General features: G+C 44.8%; 1 protein-coding gene across 9 annotated transcripts in view; it reads left to right on the forward strand.

Annotated features, from left to right (window-relative positions):
• The window catches only part of NEK10 (NIMA related kinase 10), a 201,672-nt gene that overhangs the window by 135,921 nt on the left and 45,652 nt on the right, over positions 1 to 20,099 (forward strand). The gene's annotated exons all lie outside the window — the stretch shown is intronic.

Raw genomic sequence — 20,099 nt, forward strand, 5'->3', positions numbered from 1 at the left:
AACCCAAGTAACCTCAATACTTCACCACCCTCCAAGTGAAATAGTTTTTCCTAATATTCAGCCTAGATCTCCCCCACTGCAATTTGAGACCATTGCTCCTTGTTGTGCCATCTGTCACTACTGAGAACAGCCTCTCTCCATCCTCTTTGGAACTCTCGGTCAGGAAGTTGAAGGCTGCTATCAACTCCCCCTCCCCGTCTCTTCTCTTCTGCAGACTAAACAAGCCCAAATCCCTCAGCCTCTCCTCATAGGTCATGTGCTCCACCCCCTAATTATTTTGTTTGCCCTCCACTGGACCCTCTCCAATGTGTCCACATCCTTTCTATAGTGGAGGGACCAGGGGCCCGGGCTGGTGTGACCAAAGCCTGGCCCCCCCAGTGGCCGGGGGAAGAGCTGGGGTTGCCTACCCCTTACAAGAGGGGGTTTGGTGAGTGTAGTGAGCAGGGGATGCAGACCTCTAGTGTATATGTGTGTGTGTATGTATATTTTTAGTCTCTAAGGGTATGTCTACACTACAGCACTAATTCGAACTCACTTAATTTGAATTAGTTAATTCGAGCTAAGCTAATTCGAACTAGTGCATCTAGACCTAAAAACTAATTCAAATTAGCATTTTGCGAATTCGAAATAGCATGTCCACATTGAGTGGACCCTGAACCGAAGTTAAGGCTGGCCGAAACCAGTGCCGGCAGGGCATCAGGTTAGGACTTGGAGTGTGGAGCTGCTGCCTCACGCTGGCTGAGGGCTGTGCTTAAAGGGACCCGACCTCCACCCCGGACAGACAGTTCTCAGGGTTCCCTGCTTGCTTGTCTACCACAATGAGGGACAGCAAAGCAGTCCTGTCTTGGAGTGCCCTGAGTGCCCACACTCGGCACATCACAGCACTCGGCCACCAGCCCAGCTGCACTTGCCGCAGGCTGCCATCTGGGGGGGGGTGTCAATGGGGGGGCTGTCAGGATCCAGGAGGCCCTGCAGGACAGCTTCCACCGAAAGAAGCCCACAGCGCCACCCCGGTCCTCCCCATCGGAGGCTCGTGCCCCATTCCTCCCTCACCTCCTTCCATTTACCCCTTCCTAGCCCCCCTTCCTGATGTAAAAAATAAAGGACACGTGTTCAAAAATAGAAACTCTCTTTATTTAACAAAACTGGAAGGGGGAGGGATTAACCTCTGGGGAGACTGGGAAAAGGAGGTGGGAGAGGGGAAGAGAGAGGATGGGAGAGGGGAGGGGGAAATCTGGGAGGAGGGAGCTGGAAGGGGGAAGCCAGGGGAAGAAGGAGGAGGGGAAGTATAAAACTATGATACACCCACATCTTCAGTACTGTGTACAGATGTCGTTTCCTCACCTCAAAAAAGATGTTTTGGCCTTGGAAAGGGTTCAGAAAAGGGCAACTACAATGATCAGGGGCTTGGAACAGGTCCCATATGAAGAGAGGCTAAAGAAACTGGGACTTTTCAGCTTAGAAAAGGAGACTTATGGGGGATATGATAGAGGTCTATAAAATCATGAGTGGTGTGGAGAGGGTGAATAAAGAAAAGTTCTTCATTAGTTCCCATAATATAAGGACTAGAGGACACCAAGTGAAATGAATGGGTAGCAGGCTTTAAACTAATAAAAGAAAGTTCTTCTTCATAAAGCAAATAGTCAGCCTGTGGAACTTCTTGCCACAGTAGGCTGTGAAGGTTAGAACTAGAACAGAGTTTAAAGAGAAGTTAGATAGTCATGGAGGTTGGATCCATGGAGTGCTATTAGCCAGGGGGTAGGAACGGTGTCCCTGGCCTTTCTTTGTGGAAGGCTGGAGAGGGATGGCACGAGACAAATGGCTTGGTCATTGTCTTCGGTCCATCCCCTCCGGGGTACCTGGTATTGGCCGCTGTCGGCAGACAGGCTACTGGGCTAGATGGACCTTTGGTCTGACCCAGTATGGCCGTTTTTATGTTCTTATGTTCTAAGCTCAGGGCTCAGGGTCGGGGGGGGTCTCACTGGATCAACTTGATTTTCACGCAAACCTGCTCCTGGTTTGCATGTGGCCTTTGGGGGGCCAGGCTGGCAGCTATCCTGCCCTAGACGGCAGCATTCCTGTGCCTAGTGCAGAGGTCGTGGACGTTGGAGGCTTCCCCCCAAACCTCAATGAGGTCCATGATCTCTGCACTAGACCAGGCGGGCGCCTGCCTCTTGCAGCCCCGGGCAGGCTCCTGGGAGCTGTCAGCCTGGTCCTGGGAAGAGGCGGAGGGCTGGGTGGCAGCGGGTGACTGGCTCATGCCATGCCAGGTGCAGGGTCTGCTGCCTGGGTGCTGGCAGGCTTGCACCTGGCACAGGCACCGTAGCCAGACCGTGCTCCTTTAAGGACTCTGGGGCCGGGAGGGAGGCAGAAGAGTTTTCCTGGCTTGGCCCAGAGTGGCCACCAGGGAAAGCTGGGAAGGGCTAGCCTCCAACTAGTTCAAATTAAGTGGCTACACAGCCCTTAATTCGAACTACTTAATTCGAACTAGGCGTTAGTCCTCGTAGAATGAGGTTTACCTACTTCGAATTAAGCGCGCCGCTAGTTCGAATTAAGTTCGAATTAGCGGTTTGTATGTGTAACGCCTATGAAAGTTAATTCGAACTAACGGTTGTTAGTTCGAATTAACTTTGTAGTGTAGACATACCCTCAGGTACTACAGGACTACCAGTAATTCCTGGTTCCTGCAACTGCCCCCTGAGGCTATTGGCAATTACTAAGAATAGTTGTAACTTGCACAGTAAAGCTGGACAGTCACATAACCAGCTTAGAATAAGGGGAGTTCAAAGGGACTTAATTCCACTTTTGCCTTGCAATCCTCTATCATTTATAAACTGAGCTCTGCACTCCCTAGCCACAGCTAAGGATGATGGCCCTACTTCTGATAACCTTACATTTGTTTCAAAGTTATCCATTGCATTACAAAGTAAAAATGTAGTTAGCAAAACAGTTATGAGTTTGTTATCTTTACTATTGTCTACTAAGGAACACAAATAAAAATTGGATTTGTTTTATGTTTGTTTGTTTTCCTCTTCATTTGTGCCAAGATAACATCTTTTATTTGATAGATTTGAGTAAAATTGTTTGATAAGGGTTAAATTAAATACAACTTCAGCCACTCAGATACCAATTCATTCCTAAAAGTATTTTTTTAACAATTGTGTGTGTTGTGTAGACTGATCTCTTAATAGCTGAAGCAAATAATATGTTTGTTTTTAAAGCACACAGAAGGCAACAAGTTATTATTATTATTAAAGTGACCATAATACAATCTTGACTTTAAAATATGCAGACTTTCAGTTGTTTTGAGCACAGTTTCTTGGAGACAGCTTACATCTGCTCTGATGTACATTATTGTTTTTATTTTAAAATGGACAAGGGCCATTATTTATCTTAAACATCTAGCTGTCCATGAACTGTTTTCTTCTTTTTCCTTTTGCTCTATTAATCTTATCCTGATACTTTTCCATTTTGGCATTTAAGTAGCACATATTTGAACTACAGTTTAAGAACTGATAGCTATTTTTTGTATTATTAAAAAAAACTGGAAGAAGTTGCTTGCTTAAACACAGCATTGCATGGAATTGTCACTTAGTAAACTTCTACAGTATTTGGAAGAATAAGATACATCCATTGTGAAAAAATGTTTTTATGATATTTTTTTCAAGAGTTGCTGAATGTGGTACATTTGTCATTTCTTGCATGATTTATTTTCTAAATTGTCAACTGTGAAAATATATGAACAACATATCAAGGACATTAGAATGACAAGGACAAGCCCATTCATTAATTTCATTTAGTTGCAGTTCATTAATGTGTTCAAGTGTTTTTATGCAGTTTATTATAGTGTTATCCTCACTGTTCTGCAGTTAAGAGTGATAATTATAATCCTCTACGCCCACTCCAGCACCTTTTATTTTAGAGTTTTATGGTTTTAGTATAAAAACACTTTGAACTGAAATGTGGCCAAAAAAAAAAAAAAAAAGCCCAAGCCAAAGATCAGTAACTTTCTTTTTATTACTTTTTTGAAAATGTTCAGTAATTTCTGAATTTTTGTGTTGCATACATTCCAGAATAAACTTACAAGTTTTGTTTGTTTTCCATGATTGTAGGTTCCTATGAATTAGAAATGGAAAGAGATTTATTATATACAAAGTCCATCCTCTTGAAAGAGGAAGATAGTCTTCTGATAATTCTCATATCCCTAGGCTACGTCTACACTGGCCTCTTTTCCGGAAGGGGCATGTAAATTTCACTAGTCGTCGTAGGGAAATCCGCGGGGGATTTAAATATCCCCCGCGGCATTTAAATAAAAATGTCCGCCGCTTTTTTCCGGCTTTTGAAAAAGCCGGAAAAGAGCGTCTAGACTGGCCCCGATCCTCCGGAAAAAGTGCCCTTTTCCGGAGGCTCTTATTCTTACTTTGAGAATGGGGAGAGAGAGGGAGTGCGTGTCAGATATATTACACTGATACACCAGTCTTGGAAATATAGTGACTATAGAGAGTTTTAGGAGTAAGGAATGGACTCAATGGGTTAATTTCACAAAGCACTTGGAAACAAAGCAGGAGTGTGGTTCATGTATAGCAATATGTTTTTAAAGAATGGTAAGAAGTGATAGAAAATGTAGTTAACTTATATACTTACAAACAAAAATATTCAAGATGGGGCAGGGATCTTAGATCCTTTGCAGATACTTTTCTTCTTGGTTGGAGCAAGATTTTCCGTTTTGCCTTCCCTCCTCCCATCAAGAACCAGGCAAGACATTGCAAATCTGATTCTTGGGCCATGGGAGCCTAGTGAAAAAAAACTATATATCAACTTCTAATTCTACCAGATATCCTGTCTCATAAACAGATCGTACATCCAGAAATTAAATCACTGCACTTGGTGGCAGGGATTGCACATTTTGCCAAGTATAGGCCTCCACTGCTCTCAAGAAATGCATCAAATCTTGCACTAGTTTTATTTGTCCTGCACTTATGCTTTACAATGGCAAATGTGAGTTTTCATAGGGCAAGTAATCATAGGATTAGCACAGGCCTTGGGTTCAGCTCACATAGGTGAACAATGACAAAAATAGAAAGATTTTGGAACTTGCAGTCATGAAAACAGTGGGCTGAAGACACAGCATGCTGGTTACATAAAGGTTTGCTTTCCTCATTCTCAGAGAAATTATGGAACTAGTAGGATCAGTTGTGAGTCTCTCTGGCCTGAAGAACCCAGGAAAGGATAGGCGCTCTGATCTTTCCAAGCAGAAAGGAATTAAGGAAGAGGGTTGTATTAAAAACCTGGCAGGAAGTTTTGAGAAGAATTTGGCAAAGACAGAAACTCAGTATACAAATAGGTAAACTCTCGAGAAAAAGAGAGACAATTCACCTGGACCCTAATCGGGGCGTGAAGGGGTAGACTAACCACTGTGCCTAGAAATATTTCTACAGAGACTATGTTGGATGTCAAGACAGTCCAGTATAGCGACCTTCACCTGGCTTTCAGTCGTCCATTTGATAAGACAAGCTATATTCATGTCTATCCTATCAACCCACATCTTTAAGTCTAGAGTATTTGCCTATTTGGGTCAGTCAATTCTTCTGCTGTTCAGGGGGAGAAGGATTCCTATATTTTTCACCAGTTGTGAAGGAGTTGACTCTGCACTGGTACCTCCTTGTGGCTGATGATAGCATAACATGTCTCTCCCTGCTGGGTAGCTCTTGCCAATGGCTGCTCCACCTCTGCGGTGACCTGCCTCTTTCTGTGCTTCGGCCCTCCAGCCAAGTCACTTTGAAGTGTCTCCCCTCCTGGGTTAGTCTGGGAACAAAAAGCAAGGAGAATTAGCACAATTAAACTGACTTAGTTAGCTATAGAGGGGAATTACTCCTTCTCTGGGGACATTAGGATCTGGCCATCCCTTTCTTCAGGGAGGGGCTTTAAAGGCTGTGCTAATCTGGGAAGCTCCTATCTTCAGTTGGCTCTTTCCTCAGGAGCAGAGGCTATGACTAGACTACATTCCTCGTTCGAAAGATGAATGTAAATGAAGCAAATTGAAAGTGCAAATGAAGTAAATATCAGACGCTTCGTTTGCATATTCGCGTCCGAGCACTTTTTCAAGAGAGGGTTTTTCAAAAGTGAAAGCGCAGTCTAGATGGGCTTCTTTTGAGAAAAAAAAAAACCTTTTTCAAAAGAACCCGTACTCCTCATTTTTTTCCCCGAAAGAACCCTGTTTAGATTGTGCTTTCACTTTTGAAAAACCCTTTTTTGAAAAAGCGCTCGAACACAAATATGCGAATGAAGTGCGGGATATTTATATCCATGCTTCATTTGCACTTTCGATTTGCTTCATTTACATTCCTCTTTCGAAAGAGGAATGTAGTTTAGACGTGCCCTGAGAGTTGAAGGTCTGTTCTCTTCCCTGGTCCACGCTCAGCTGAGCTGCTCTGATCTCCTTATAAGCTCCTCCTCCTCCTTGCGGGCATGGCATAGCAAAGCTGACTGAGCTCAGAACAGCTCCTTCACCTCTGTTACTCCAGTGTTGTGTTTGCGTACCCCATCACAAAGAACTTTTTCCCAGAGACTTTGGAGTTTTGCTTCTTTTTGTATAGTTTCTGTTAACACTGGAAGGAGAGTCTTGATATTTCTAGGTAATAAACCTTCCAACTAATAGAAAAAATGAGGCATTGGCTGAATATGATGATGGCAAATATATCTGCATCCTCACAATGGGCCTCCAAAGAGAATACACTTAGATCCTCCCCTTTTTGGAAAATACTGTACTAAGGAAATTAAGAGTTTCTATAAGCATGGTTAAAGTTAATCACACAGTCTTTTGCTCTATGTTTATACAGCAGCTAGCACAATGGGGTGCTAGTCCATGACTGAGGCTCCTACAGGCTATGATAATATTGATTATATCATTATTAGTATTATTATTAATAGTAATAATAATATCCAGCCACATCCTGTTTAAAGGTTTGTAAATCTTTGGGTATTCCACTGTTAACGTATTTCTTCAAGGACAGAGGTCTTTCTATCTCTATATAGTCTAGATATTAAAAATTATTAGTTCTTTCCTAACTGGGACTGGATTTGTTTGTTTGTTTGTTTGTTTGTTTAATTAACATCCTTTCTACCTCTCTGGGGGTGAGGGTAGAAACCAGCATATTCTGTACCTTTCTATCAATTGCTGCTGCATCCATCTGCTCTATGGTGTAGGTAGATAGACAGCTAGGACTAAATTTATACTCAACTCTGGCAGATTGATAACAGGAGATGGAGGGTTCTCTGTGTTCAGAGATTAACTTAACAGACTTTTTTATGGATTTTTTATAATCTTGCAGTTGTCAGACTGTTTGAAGGCTGCAGGATACATTTAACCCATTCCAGAGCAGCTTCCAGAGCATATCTGATTAATGTTTCTGTCACAGAGATTTGAAAGACTCAGTTCACATATTTTAGGCAGCATTACTTTCTTGATTTGGTGTCTAGATCTGATGCCAATTTGGGAGAGTAATCTTGTAATTTTTTTATTTAACTAGTTTTTTCCTCAGACCTACTTCCTTTGAGGATTGTTTACTGCCAATAAATCTCTCCAGGGTTAGGGTTCAATACTAGCAATGTTCAAACAATTTGTAATTCTTCGAATAGATTATCAGTGCAATACCATATTGCCCAGCCTTCACTCCCCTTTCTTCATATCTTTTGTTAAATTTTGATTAAATGGAAAAGAACTGGGCACATGACTCCTTCTGGAAACCTCATGTTAAATGTTCAGTTCTTCAAAAGAACTTGTTCATACCCCAAGAGCTTAGGCACTACTGTCTAAAGACACGAGTTTATCCCAACAACGCCGATAATTTACTCAGTTACTTGGCAAGTACTTTTTCTTTTTTGAGTCTTTACTCCTTGGAAACAGTCATAACCTTTTCAGGTTCTCTCATCTATCGCTCTCAAGGCAGTAAAACTAGCAAATTGTTTTGATTAAAGATGAAGTTTGGCAAAAATCCCCACAATATGATTTGATATTGCTTTGGGTATTTCATAAAACAGTTTAATTATTTCTGCACAGGATACGTACATTTTATTCACCACAAAAACTGTTATTGGGATCTAAATCCACTAATGCATTTAAAAATCCTCAAATGAAACATGGTAATTATCCAATTGGTTCAATTTATTCAGTTGGAGTAATTTCAGTCTAATGGTCACAAGTAGCTTTTTTAAAAAAAATCTCCATAATATTGTAATTATGTGGTATAGTGGAAAATTTCTGAAAAGGCTTCTTGTACATCTGGGGAAAATAATATAATTTTTGGAGTTTGGTATTGAAAATGTATTCGCTGGAAATGCCAGAAAAATATATAAATGATCACCTATCATAATGTCAGAAAAAGAGGACAGGGCATATGCTACATAGACCTGTATTTTGTTTCAGCTTCACCAGACTAACACGGCTACATTTCTACATCTTTATTTTAAACTCTCTTTTGTCTAATTATGTATTTATCCAATCAGCATATGAGTATGAGGCAGGACAAATCTTTGACATTTGAAACAGAAGGAAGAAAAAACATACATTTGATTCTATACTAGGAGGAACATGACATCCATACTTTAGTGCATCAGCACTATTTTCTCTTTATTGAACTGAAATGATTATGGGCAAAAGAGATTTTGTGTCTTTACCATCCACTCACTAATTTCAATTATGAGCTTGGGAGAAATCTACCAAATGTAAGAAAAGAAAGATAGAAAAAACTCAAGAGGCAATTCTTGAGAAGACAGCAAAAGTGAGAAAACTCCCCTTTCTTTCTGCCCTGGCCAATTCCTAACTGAAATTCATTGATTGCCATCAGGAGGTCAGCAGCTGGGACTCCACCTTACCTAACTGAAGATAAATTCATCAAAAGTCACTGGGCAGATTTCCACTTTTGGGTCACATTGTCAACATGTGGTATCAGAATGCTCTTTAGACTGTTAAACTTCTAGAAATTCCACAAGGCAGAAACACTAAAATTCTAGATATCATTTTCCTGTTCCTGAAACATTGAAGTGGTTTGTTTCATTAATGCTCTCTAAAAGAAATTTGTTTTAGTCTTTAAAATGACTATGCTTTTAAGATTAATTTTAGATTGCTACAGTTTATCTTCAGATGCACACTGAAAATTATTTTTCATGTCACTACTCTATTGTAATGTGGTAAAGCTAGAATCTACAGTCCTAAAGGAATACCTCTTTAAATAATAAGTTTTACTATTGCAGCATAAGTCTGGTTTATGAGTAGAGGTTAGACCTCCAGCATTCTCTGGTCTGGCAACATCCGTGGTCTGGCTTGATTTTAGTTAGATGGATGTCCACTTTCGATGGATGTGGCCAAGTTTCCCCCAGTCCCATAAAGTTTGTTTACAGCCAACAGTCGAGGGGCTCAGTGTTCTGTGCTGTTATTTAGCTCTAATTTACCCCTAAATTTCTTCTAAGAGCCCAGTAAGCAGTGGAAGTGTTGGTAATGGTGCTAGACAATATTGATTTCCCATGGTCTGGCAAATTCTCTGATTCTGCACTGGTCAGGTCCCGAGGGTGCCGGACTAGGGAGGTTCAACTTGTATCTTACGTGCATTAATAAATGTATCTTCCACATACTGAGGCAGGGAATTATTGCTATCACCATTTTACCAATGGAAACTTGACAAATAGAAAATTGTGAAGTGCATAAGATCCCTTGTGAAATCTTTGACAGAATTTGCTAAATCTTAAGTTAGCGCTAAGCCATGAGGTTTTCCTTCCTGTTAGGTGTTACCATGGAAATTCCTGAGGATTTGTTTATTTAGTCTTCTGGAGTCAATTGTAGAACTGGGATTAAGGGAGAGAATGAAGGGAATAATTGCCTCAAACTATTAGTAGCTAGCACTACAATCAGTATTTAGAATTTCTACTAAGTGTTCTTCAAAGGAGGAAAGAATTAGGGAATACATTATTTTGCACAGGCTTAGTGAGACAACAGTTACCTCCAGGTGTATGGAGAAGGTCTGAGAATCAGGTAACATTCAGAAGGGCCAAATACCTAAGATAAATGCAGCCTGTGTGGGAGAAACGTTATTTTCTGAAATTAATGCGAATAAATAATAAAGTTATTTGTTTTATGTCCATTTTATATGTTTCTATGTTTATATATAATGTTATATGTTTCTACGTTTATATATAATTGATGCTGTCTGCAAGTAAATGCATGTTTTGTTTTACATTAAACTGTTACAGGGTTGCACGGTAAAAGGAAATAGGGAATAATATAAACTGGTCTGCCTTCAAAACAAGAGGCATAAGAAGGATCACAAAATTCTTCTTCGAGTGATGTCCCCGTGGGTGCTCCACTGGTGGTGGTGGACTCTTTCTGGTGCTGCAGATTGGAGTCTTTTTCTAGCAGTACCCAATCAGACTGCACATGTGTAAGAGGGGCGCATGCCATTCGCGCCTTTGGAGTTTGCGTGCGTGCTGCCCAGCTCCCCTCGGTTTCTTCATTACCGCCCTCAGTCACAGATGGAGTGCAATCTCTCTCCTCTTCAGTTGTCTGTAGTTAGGAATTGAGTTATAATTAGTTTTTTAAACTGTTTGCTTTCATTATCAGAGTTAGTAATAGCTAGTTTTAAAAATACATTTTTCATGTTTATTGCTGTAAATAATGTGGCAAAGCTCCAGCTAAACCCCGTGGGTCTCGCGCTACTGATGGATAGTGTTAGCCTCAGAGGTTTGCTGTGGCCCTCCATATGGCCTCTTTCTCTTTACTAGAGGCAGGAGTCACAGTCTACTGAACCATACTCATCACAGGCTAGTTCATAAGTTTGGGGTAAAATCCCGTTTGGAGTCCTGATCTCCTTTCTTGAGGCAGAGGTTGAGATGTTGTGGGAAGGTTGGGGGGGAAACCGGGCCTGCTCACTACTCTGGGTTCCAGCCCAGGGACCCTATGGCAGCAGCAACAGGCAGGGTGGTCCCTGGGCCACCCAAACAATCCCTCCCCGTACCTTTCTTTTGGTACCTGCTCGTCAGTCCTCGGCTCACACTCACATAGCTCCTGCACACAGCACTTCCTCCTTCCTGTCTTTCTCTCTATTCTTTCCCCCTTCATTGCTTGGGGGAAGCCCTTTTAAAGTGACACCACAGGCCTTAATTGTCTGCAGGTGACTAATGAGCTTGTTGCTTCTGCAAGTTCTAATTGACCCCAGGTGCCACCTGATTATGCTGGACTTAGGTTTGGCCTTTTTTTACTCAGGAAAGAGAAAGCTGTTCACCCAAGCTCCAGCATGTACTCCCTCCACCAGTGAGTGGCAGACAGCTGGTCTGGGTCTGTCACAATAGTTAAGGTGCAGTTCCTGAGGCGCAGCGTGCTACCAGCTTCACCAGCTGCAGCCCTCAGGCCTGTATTTCATTAAAAATAATAATAAGAGAAGATGAAAGAAGCTGAACAGCAGAATGCTGGGCTTCCCCAGATTTAAGAAATGTGAAAAATGCCATGACCTTATGCCTGCCTTGGATGGCCACGGATCTTGTATTCATTGCTTGGGAGAGGCACATGTCCCCCAGATGTGTGTGCATTGTTGTAGCCTCACAGCTAGAGCTCACAAGGACAGAGAGCTGAGGCTACATGTGCTACTATTGACAAAACACGCAAGCCTCAGTCACACAGGGATGGCAGTAAACGGCATAAGAAGGATAACTCCCAGAAGACGACCCCCAAGCGCCCTTTCACCTAAGCCTTCTGCTAGAAGAAGGGTTTCTCCAGCTTGCTCCCTATCACCATGAGTTAATACGGAGACAAGTCGGGCACTTCTGATACCGGGTGCCCACATACCGCATCAGTTACAGACCCAAAATCATGATCTGATCAGATCATGGCACAGACTACCCCCTCACTGAAGAGGTCAGATGTCAGGGAACCAGACAAGATGTCAGTACTGCTGACACCGACTAAGACCTCAGTGCTGACGAAGGCCAGGTCTAAATCTTCCAAGTCCTTGCCTCACACCCCAAGCCTGGAGTTGGCGCCATCACAACCAGCACTGTGTTCCCTGGCACTGCAGGAAACTTCCTTCAGCTGTCATTGTTCTGCTTACACACAAGACTACAACGCACCAGTGCCAGACTGTGATGGGACAACAGCACCCCGCACTATGCCTTAGGGGAGCGCCACATTCTGGGGCAAGAAGCTCTCGCCCTGGTGGGCCTGCTGCGCATGCTCTCAGATGGCCAGGGTGAACCCATCCCACACTAGAACCAGGGTTGAATGAGGCGACTGGAGGGGAGGGAGCTCCACCGCGGACGCTTGACAGCATATATGTCCACCCAGCGGGAGCCATAAAAGTCTCTGCGCCAGAAGAGGGAGGGGTAGCCGGCAGAAGAGTGGTTGGTGCCATGGCAGGGGACTTTGCACCTTCTACTCTGGGACCACTGGGGCTGCTGACCTGGAGGGAGTCCGCCCGCCCGCCCGCCCGGAGTCGGCAGGTCTGCTGGGAGCCCTGCTGCCGCTGCCTGAAGGGGAACAGGCACCCGGGGCCAAACAGGTATCGGGGGAAGCCTTGCGGGCCCGGGGCGGCTAGGCTCCTTGCAAAGGGGTTTGTCACTTTGGACTCCTCAAGCCTTAGCAGCTAAGGGTCACTCAAGCCACCACCCGATCAGTCACTGCTGCTTCTTCCACCCAGAGGGGGGCTCCATGGACTAAAGGCACACTTCAACAACCAGAACTCCATTGGGCCACTTTATCGGAGCTGCAATCCCAGCTCTAGATTCGAGCAGGACAACCTCGGTTATGGCACCCACTCTGCTCGGGACTGTGACAACTCCGACGTAAGACGTCTAAGGGTAGGCAGCCGCGTGGTCATAGGAAGTGACCCAGGGTGGGACACTTGGCCCCGTGGGGTTGATGAGCTTTGGCAGTTGACCCCGCCAACCCGGTCAGTGGACCATTTCCCTGCCCCTAGGGCTCTGGGTCAGGACCCGGTGGAGCGGGAGGGCCAAGGTCCCCCTACCTCTAGCCCTAACCTTCCTCCTGCCTGCTCTAAGGGGGACCATGATTGAGGATGTGGGCAGTGAGGACTGAACCTTTGTTAAGAGTGGACGAAGGCCTGTGGATGTGGGGGACTGAACCACTCTTCTGTGGTTGCATCAAGCCCACGAGTGAGGACTTGGGCCGGGAGGGCCAAACTTCTGCGAATAGAGGACGTAGACCCGTGCACTAGCAAAGCGAGCCACTGGTGCATTGCTGCATAAAGTCCTGATTGAGGACCTTGGCCAAGAAGGTTTCACTTCTGTTAATTAAGGACACTTACCCAGGGACTGGGCCGAGGGAGAGCCATCTTTTCGTTGGTTCGTTGTTACATAGGGTCCTCGATCAAGGACCTTGGCTGGATGGGCCTTATTTTTGTAACCCTTCTGCCGGGTAGGCCTGGCAGTAACCAGGGCTGGGTTCAATATCTTGGGGTCAATCTCACAAAGAACTGGCTCGAGCCCCCACCCAGTAATCTGGGTAATTCACGCATCCCTGGGCGCCTCTGAAAGGCAGTGCTTCCCCATTCGCAAGCACTGAGTCTGAGTGTAGGAAAGAAACATTTAATGAAACAGAGAGAGAAGTCATATGGCATTAACTTGGGGAAACACCACAAACAGAGTTCATAACCCAAACATGATCCAAGCCCCCACCCCAGCCAAGAATCGCCCGAAGTCCAAAGAGTCCGACACCCCAAAAGTCTCTGTCCCTGGTCTGTGCCACCCAGAGTCCCAAAGTTCACCCACAGGGTTTCACCTCCCAACCTGGGTAGAAATGGAGGTGGGGGGATAGATAGGGGGCACCTTATACGAAACTCCGCCATGCTCCACCAGCTGTCTCGTCCCATGCCTCTGGACGCTCTGCTGGGCACCTACCGCCGCTCCTCATCTGCTGCCACCACTGGTCGCCGCTCCTCGCCTGCCACCGCTCCACGCCACGCTGCTGATGGCCGCTCCTCGCCTGCCGCCGCTCCACGCCACGCTGCTGATGGCCGCTCCTCACCTGCCGCCACTCCACGCCACGCTGCTGATGGCCACTCCTCGCCTGCCGCCGCTCCACGCCACGCCACTGATGGCTGCTCCTTGCCTGCTGCCTCTCCACGCCACTCCACTGATGGCCGCTCCTCGCCTGCCGCTGGTCGCCGCCACTTCACTGGCTGCAATAGGTCTGGCTCTCAGCCAAACCAGTGATTTCAGCTCTCAGTGATTTCAACTCTCAGCCAAACCAGTGATTTCAGCTCTCAGTGATTTCAAACTGTTTAGCCACCAGCTGGGCTGCCAAATGAATCCAGCTTTCACTGGACTAGCAAAAGAAAAGACTCCTCAGGGAGTCTGCTTTAGGTCTGTCCTTAAAACAAAGGGGGAAAGGTGCAGGCTGGGCCAGTCTTATAGCTCACACCTGGCAGGTGTGAAGTAGGCTGACTCAAGTCCTTTAACCCTTTCCCCCAGCTCTGTTCACTCAACTCTGAAAGGGGGGAGGCTTGTTCTTCTGAGACCTCTTACCATGACGGTGGTGTCTCTCCTGCAAGCACTGGTGGCATGTTTTACAGTTCCCACATTTAGGGGTAGCATGATTAGTTACCCCCACAACAGTCCCAAATTATATACAATTCTCCACATTCCATTCCAACACTGACCTTCCATCAAACCTGGCTGAATGGGATTTTTACATAGCCACACTTCGGATTCTCTCCTGAGCAGTATTTACATGTCAACAGTTAACAGTTAATTACCTTGCAGTGCTAAACAACTGTAGTGGGCACACCCACCCCTCCTTTTAGCTGGCTGATAGCAAGCAGTAGTTCAGCCCCTGCTTACATTTTCTTTAATAAAAAGGGCCTCCGATGACCAACCTGCTGCTGGGAGAAGGATTCTTGCATGGTACATCCTCAGTACCCGACATAGGCAAGCCACGAGCCTGTGACACAGATCCAGAACTGAAACCCAGATCTTCATATGATTCCTCGAGGCATTGATCTTGATCTCCTTTATCAGTTCACAGCTCTCCTCATCCACCATGATCGCCAGTACTCTCTCATTATAGTGACTATGATGACGATCTCAAGAGTGTATTCTCATCTTATCATTCCTCTCCACCCAGAGCCCACACATCCCATGACAGACATCGCCCACGGTACTCTCATAATCCTCTGTGGTATCCGGACTGGTCCTATCACCCCCACTATCCACCTTGCTGGTACCATTACTAGGCACCGCCACAGTGCCTCTTGACAGCACCATCAACCCAATATTGTCAATATTGCCTCTCATCTTCATACTCCACCTCCCCAAAGAAGGATCCAAACACAGAAGAGGGGCAGATTATTGAGGACCCTGATACTGAGCAACTCGACGTATCACCAACTGACAAATTCTCTTCCTTTGCAGATGAGGCAGCCATTCCCAACAATTTCAAGACTTATTCAAAAGGGTTGCTATCAGCCAGGAGGTCATATTATCAGAGGTGCACGAAAAACAACAAGCATTTAAAGAATCTTCAATCTGCCATAAAATATAAGGTTTGTGCTTCCCAAAGATGAAGCAATTATGGAAGCAGTGGATAAGGTCTGGCAGACACCAGCCACAATCCCTCCAAACAACAAGAGAGCTGATAGAAAGTATTTCATTCCCTCCAAGGACTTCGACTTCTAATTTCTTCACCCACAATCAAATTCTCTAGTGGTAGACACTGCACAGCACAAATCCAAGACCCCACAATATAAATACGCCACTCAGGACAAGGACTATAAACCGTTAGACTGTTTGGCAGGAAAATGTATTCCTCCTTGACACTACAGCTTCATATAGCTAATCATAGAGCACTGTTAACCAATCAAGATTTTGATAATTATGCCAAGTTACCAGAGTTAATACAACATCTTCCAGATGATAAAAGGCCCATAGTAAAATCTATAATGCAGGAAGGCTACACTACATCCCGCACAGAGCTGCAAATGGTGCATGACTCCACTGGCATGGCTGCAAGAGCAACGGCAACATCTACAGTGATGAGATGCTCATCATAGTTGCAAGCAGCTGGTGTCCCCAGAGACATTCAAACCAAAGCTGAGGACCTACCGTTTGGCAAAGACAAACTCTTTGCTGCGAAAACAGATGAAGTCCTTCACTCCAGCAAAGACTTGCAGAGCACCTTATGTACTTTAGGGATGTGTACGCCCCCAAATCGTAGGAGACAGTACACTCCCTACCAGAGACAGAGAGACTTTTCATTTGGCAGGCAACAGTAAAGATTGTTTGACCGAAATCATTCCAGGGCAAGGAACCAATGCCAGAGAGCTTCTAACATCCACTTGTCCAACTAGCAGGTCTCCAAGCAGCATATTTGAGGCTTTGGATGACAGCCTGCATGACCTCCTCACTCCACCAGTGCCTTCTGAATATGCCATATTCCATCATTGTTTGCACTCTTTTTACAATCAGTGGGCAGCAATTATCATGGACTGCTGGATCCTAGAAATCGTCAACTCTAGTTATTCTAGCCCTCTTATTTAAGTTCCACCAACCTCCCTTCCCCCATCCCTCTTCAGGGACACCTCTCACGAAATGCTGCTCCATCGTAAGGTACACCACTTCCTACGAATAGGAGCCATAGAGAGGGTACCCAAGCAATATCAGGGCAGGGATTTTATTCAAATTACTTTCTTACAGAAAAACAGATGGGCAGTTGGAGACCCATTCTCAACCTCCACCATCTAAACAAATATCTCCACAAACGAAATTCAAGATGGTCACACTGGCGGCAATCATTCCGGCATTGGACAAGGGAGACTGGTTTCCAGTCCTCGACCTCCAAGACTCATATTTTCATGTAACCATACACCGGATGCACAGACGATCCCTCCATTTTACTGTTGCCTCAGATCATTTCCTCTACAGAGTTCTTCCTTTTGGAATCTTGTCTGCCCCAGGCTGTAGCCACGGCATATCTGTGCCACAAAGGCATCATGATTTTTTTCATGCCTGGATGATTGCCTCATTTGAGGCCCTTCCCAGCATGCCACAAAAGATCTGCTTCTCTTTACCAAAGACTTTTTTTAATCTCTTGGCCTTATTATCAATGAGCAGAAGTCTATCCTCTGCTCCACCTAATCCCTAGGATTCATAGGAGCTCATCTCAATTCCTGCTAGCAGTAGCTTACCTGCCAAATCAGAGGCCATAAAAAGTTTAATTTCAGCCATGATGTTGAGTCCAACTGTCTCAATATTGACCTGCCTTCATCTCATGAGCCACATGGCTGCTGACATACATCATCCAACATGCACTCCTGTACTTCTAGTGCCTTCAGAACTGATTTGCCTCTGTCTACACACCATCCAAACAGTAGGTGTACAAACACATCTCGGTTCCCTAGAGCAGTGTTTCTCCACCAGTGGTATGAGTTCCCTAAGGAGTACTCAAGAGAAGTCTCGGGGATACATCAACACAACTGAAATTTGGAAAAAACTGAATTTTTGTTTTAAGTTTTACAGCACTTAATTATTTTTGTACTTTTTGCATCCAAAAATTTCATCACTCGCCTGGCTATGATTAAATTGTTTAAACAAATTCGTTCCAATGGTAGAAAAAAATTGTGTGTGTCTTAAACTGTAGATACTGGGGGTACTTATGATTTTTTTAAAGGGGTACTTTATATATTAAAAAAATTGAGAAACACTGCCCTAGAGATTTTGTTTGTCGTTACAATGGTGGAACGATCCACACAACCTCCTTGCCAGTGTCCCATTCCATCAGGCACAGCCATTCAACCACATCACCACAGATGCTTTGCTCCTTGGCTAGGGCACCCATTTACAACATCATTGAGCTCAGGGCAAATGGTCCACCCACAAATCTGGGCTCCATATCAATCTCCTGGAGCTCCATGCTGTGCGTAATGCCTCCAAACACTTTCTTCAACATACCCAGGGTATGCATCCTCACCGACAATGTAAACCATGATGTTTTACATCAATCAGCAGGGGGGCGTTCGCTCTTGATCCCTCTCTGCAGAGGCGCTGTGACCGTGGAACTGGTGTATCCACAACAATATCAACATAACTGCATCATACTTACCTGGAATCTAGCATACTATTGCGGATACCCTCAGCTGCCAGTTTGCAATGGACCACCAGTGGGAAATCCAGAAGCGGATCCTCTACAACATCTTCCACCAGTGGGGTTGACCGTCTGTACATCTCTTTGCCACTTTACAGAACACCAACTACCCCTAATATTGCTTCAGAGTGGGCATGGGACCCAGATTGCTAGACAATGCCTTCATTATTTCATGGAATACTCATCTCCTTTATGCCTTTCTTCCTATCCCGCTCATCCCCAGAGTCCCATGCACGATAGTTGGACAATGCCTTAGTCATCCTTATAGCCCCCGTGAGGGCCAGGCAGATTTGGTTTCCCTATCTCTATCAGATGTCTCTCCAGCCTCCTTACCCACTTCCGACCCTCCCACACCTCCTATCACTGAAAAGAGGCACCTTTCTTCACCTGCAACTGGAAACATTATATCTGATGGTGTGGTTTCTATCTGATTCTCAGAGGCAGTGCAGAGGTGTTCACAATAAGTTAAGACAGTCTTACTCCACAGTAGATGGCAGACCACTCGTAATACTTACCTATATAAGTGGAACTGCTTTACAGCCTGGTGTGCAAGTAACAGGATTCTGCCATCTGCTGCACCTCTTCACATAGTCCTTGACTACATTATGTTCCTGAAACAACAAGGTTTATCAGGTTCATCACTCAGGGTACATCTAGCTGTGCTTATGGTGTTCCATCCCCCGGCTGATGGATTCTCCATATTTTCTCACCCTATCTCTAAGAGATTTCTCAAAGGACTACATAATCTTAATTCACTCTGTAAACCTATACCGTGCATGTGGAATTTGGAGTTAGTTCTTAATGCACTGTCTAGACTGCCATTTATGCCCATGACCAAATGCTCGTTCAACCTCCTAACAGTAAAAGTGATGTTTTTAATGGCCATTACATCAGCAAGGTGAGTTAGTGATATTGCCACTCACACTATCACCATCCTACACCATATTTCACAAAGTCAAGTTCATCCTTCGACCCCATCCCACCTTCCTGACCAAAGTCTGTTCAGATTTCCACAACAACAAGCCTGTTGTTCTTCCTTCCTTCTTCCTAAAGCCATATCCTTCCCGAGAGGAAGCTATTCTATACACCCTAGATGTCCAAAGGGTATTATCATGCTATATAAACTGCACACAGCTGTTCTGCAACTCACAGACATATTTGTTTCACTGGTAGAGCATTCCAGAGGAATTTCACTTTCATCACAATGTGTTTCAAAATTGATAACATCCTGCATTATTCAGTGTTACTCCCTTCAAGGTAGACCTCTTCCTACACCTCCCAGGGTACACACTCTACTCAAGTGATGGCAGCATCAACAGCCTTCCTGAAGGGAGTACTGCTCAAAGTTATCTGCCACGCTGCTACCTCGTCTTCTAACCATACTTTCATGAGACACTATGCAATCTCTACACGAGCGAACAAAAGTTCTGAAGTAGCTGACACAGTCCTTTCATCTGCATATAAGACTAGCCGAAGCCCACCTACCATCTTTAGGGTACCGCTACATAGTCACCAACAGTGGAGTACCAATGGGGACATCACTCAAAGAAGAAAGAGAAGTTATTCACTGTGTGTAGTAATGACAGTTTTTCAAGGTGGGTGTCTCTGTGGGTGCTCCACAACCCACACTCCTCCCCTCTTCTTCAGCTTCACCCTCATGCAAGAAGGTATACACAAAGAAACTGAGGGGAGCCGGGCCATGCGTGCAAACTCCAAAGGCACGAACAGAACATGTCCCTCTCATGCATGCACATTCTGACTAGACACTGCTAGAAAAGGAGTCTGATCTGCAGTGCTAGGACAAGCCCAACACCAAGAGTGGAGCACCCATGGGGACACGTATCTCAAAGAACCATCATTACTTCACAGGGTAACTTCTCTTTCTAATGTGCCCTGATAAACAATCAGAGTGATGTTTGGAACGCTTTATATTCATTAAAGACCTCCTCGTTATAGACAA

The sequence above is a fragment of the Pelodiscus sinensis genome, chromosome 2 (assembly GCF_049634645.1).
Source record: "Pelodiscus sinensis isolate JC-2024 chromosome 2, ASM4963464v1, whole genome shotgun sequence".
Classification (NCBI taxonomy): domain Eukaryota; kingdom Metazoa; phylum Chordata; order Testudines; family Trionychidae; genus Pelodiscus; species Pelodiscus sinensis.